The sequence below is a fragment of the Hemicordylus capensis genome, chromosome 2 (genome assembly GCF_027244095.1).
Source record: "Hemicordylus capensis ecotype Gifberg chromosome 2, rHemCap1.1.pri, whole genome shotgun sequence".
Lineage (NCBI taxonomy): Eukaryota > Metazoa > Chordata > Lepidosauria > Squamata > Cordylidae > Hemicordylus > Hemicordylus capensis.
The window spans coordinates 241,027,349-241,030,885 of record NC_069658.1 but is presented as its reverse complement, the minus strand read 5'-3'; positions in this window follow the sequence as shown (position 1 = coordinate 241,030,885).

The following is a 3,537-nucleotide window of genomic DNA, read 5'->3' as shown; positions in this document are numbered from 1 at the left end:
GGGCGGGGCAGGAAGACAGAGTGTGGCCAAGCAGGATCCCTTTTGCCTTCTCTAGGATTCACGTCTCTCTCACCTTAACTCTTTACTGGCACCTCAGTCGGCAGTCAAACGAGGTCTTCCTACCACCCACCCTTTCCCTTCAGAAGAGAAAAAAAAATTTACATCGGAAAAAGACTTGTTAACTCTCAGTCCTTACCAGGACTATGCCATTGGACTGAAACTCCCCACCCGCACCGCCCCCTCCAACACCACCAGGGTAGCATCTACGCGAGAGGTAGACATGCAACAGATACAGCTTCCTATTTGGAAGCACCAGGATGGGCTCTGCCTGTTGAATTTCTGCCTCTCGCCTTGTTCTCCCTGGTTCTGTCCTGAGGTGCATTGGTGGCATGAACTCCAGATCCTCACCGCAAGGGAATGCCCCATAGTCCTGTTTTCGTCTTCAACATCTGGATGTTTCTTAATCGAGCGTAATATATATATTTGAGGGCGGGGGTGGGTGGGTGGCGGAACACGGTCAGAAGAGTGAGCATGCTCAGTCAGTGCATGGAACATGGGATGCTGCTATATACTGAGTCAGATCCTTGGTCCACCTAGCTCAGTATTGTCTACACAGACTGGGTGGCAGCGGCATCTCCAAGGTTGCAGGCAGGCATCTCTCTCAGCCCTTCCTTGGAGATGCCAGGGAGGGAACCTGGAACCTTCTGCTCTTCCCAGAGGAGCTCCATCCCCTGAGGGCAAGATCTTTCGGTGCTCACATGTAGTCTCCCATTCATACACAGCCAGGGCAGACCCTGCTTAGCTAAGGGGACAAGTCATGTTTCCTACCACAAGACGAGGTCTCCTCTACCTGACAGTATCACTGCCTACCTTATAGGGCTGAATAAGGCTCCAACAAGATAATGCAAAATGTTTTGAACGATACGAAGAAGCACCTCTGAGTGTATGACCAAGGCCACCCAAGCCTTTCGTTTCCACCTCGTTCGCCATTCCTTCCATTCAATGGCAGCCGTGTTTAAACCCTTGTTTCATGTTAATCTCCCCCCTCCTCAATCCCCCAACAAGGTGTTACTAAACCACTTGCCAACAGGGAATGCCTGCTTGCCAATAGCCAACAATAGAAAACCTAGGAATGCCAATAGGGAACAAAATTTAAGGTATATGGACAGTCAATAGAATTCTACCCCACCAAACCGCCCAGGCTATGATAATGCCGGAGTGATCCTTAAGCAGCATATTATCAATATGGGACACCAGATAGATTTAGGTCGGCCATCAAGCTACAGGTGGCTTGGAGCAGTGAAACCCTTGCAAAAACCAGCCAACTCTCTGTAAAATCTGACATATCCAACCCCCAGAAGGCCCCTGATGCTACCCCTGATGGATGTGTTGCCCTCTGTGGTATTAGAGGGTAGATTTAGGAGGGTTCCTTTTTCGGAGAGATTGTGTCCTTGTGGGAATGGTGATGTTGAACCAGTAGGTCACGTGCTTTTGTATTGCTCATTTTATCATGATCTGCATCTTAGATTTATTGCTCCTCTTGTTTTTAGATATCCAAATAATTCTGATGAGTTTTATATAAACTTATTTCTTTCTGATAAGTATACCAATGTCACTCATCTCTGGTGGCCAAATTCTGTAGAGCTGCAATTAACACCCACCCACGGTGTGTCGGAGATGGTTCATACAGGCTCTTAATTCGTCTTGTTTTTATTTTGTCATCTTATTCCATTTTATATTTTCTGTAATAGTTATTAACTAGCTGACCACGCACAGAGCATCTGTGCTGTTATGTACTGAGCCTGTGACATCCCCCCGCAGTTCGTTCACTCGCTCTTCCCCCCACAGCTCGCATGCTCGCTCTCCCCCCCGCAACTCATTCGCTTATTCTCCCCCCCCCCGCAGCTCCCTCCCTCACTTGCTCCCCCCCTGCAGCTTGCCCCATTGGGCGAGCCAGGGCCAGGCCATCCCACCACCGCCTCCCACCTTCTACTCCCAGCTGGTAGGGCTTTCCCTGCCGTCTGCCCACCTTCTCACCGCCGCCATCCTTTCTCCCCGCCACCGCCTCTTCTTCCTGGCCAGCGGGGCTTCACCGGCTGGCCCCCCATCTCTGCATCCTGACCACCACCATTGTTTCTCTCCGCTTCAATGTTGGAACTCTTGTGTAGGACCTTTATTTACTCTAAGTCCTTTAGCACTGCATGGCCCAACAACAAGGTAGCCCCAGGAAAACAGACACAGACACCTGCTGATTTTAGTCAGTCAATGATTCATGTTTATTATAGTCAGTTAAACAGCAAGCTAGCTCCTAATTCACACACACACATATACTTACCAGCCCCACTCCAAAGATGATCAGTCTTTGAAAGGGGTGTTGGAAGAAGCGTGGAGGCCTCACTCTGGGTGATGGTGCTTGTCAGGATATATTTCCTGCAAGGTGCTGTAAGAAGCCTAAAACAAAGTGGAAGTCACTGTTTGCAGCAAGTAGAGAGACTGGCAACAGGTGTAGCCAATTAGGATATGTAAAAAGGTCATGAGTGCTGACCAGATGTGATTGGCTAGAGCCAGTATAACAATAGAGCTCATGCATGAGTCACTTGTCCACAGTGGTCCACCCGGCTGCTGTTATCTATGTGCCTGCTGTAACTGTACCTATGTGTATCTGGACCTGCTGAGACTACATATCATGTGAGTGTCCTGTACTTCAATACAATCAACATTTGGCTTTTACTCATGTGTCTGTGTGTTCTTGCTGCAATACGAGTTGGGGGCTAGCAACTTACTCTGCTACAATGGGGCAGCGCCAACAGTGCTTCTCAGGGGTCTTCTGGTTTCCTGCCTGCCTTATAAAGGGAAGTTTCCACTTTGGTTGGTACATCTGCAGTTCACTTTCATCTCCGTGATCACAGGACATACTCATCCTATCTTTCCCAGTTCTTTCTCCTTTACAATGTCTTTGGCAGTCTGCCCTGGGTTTCACCGATTCTTCAGGCCCTTGGCGTCTTTCCAAACATTGTCTGTGTTAGAGAGGGAGTGGGGCTGGGGCATACTTGATGTTGCTCACTCATGCGTTCCTCCATACATACCGTTCATAAGCACTACCTAAGCATCCTAATTTGTCAAGATCACATGGCTCATTGGGTTACAGAAATGAGCTAGTACAAATTGGTATATTGTTTCTTATCTCCAGATCATTATAAGCTTGCGATTGAGCCAGTTATTTCAATATTACACATTAATATATTGTTTCTTGTTTCTGCATCTTTATGACTTGCGAGTTAGCCAAGTACGTTATGCATCACTACTATCACAAAACTAGCATAATTCTACACTTGCACGCTCTAGAGCATCTGGGCGTTAGTACTTGATTGCTCCCCTCACCTCAGAGACCTCCCCACCCTCACCTGAGCACCATTCCTGCTCCTCCCTTCAGGAGCAACAACAGTGGTTGACCGGGCCATTCCTCGCTGGTGCCACCACCACCATGGCCTCTCGTTCCCCTCAGGCCGCTGACAGGCCCAGGCCCATCCCTTGCCT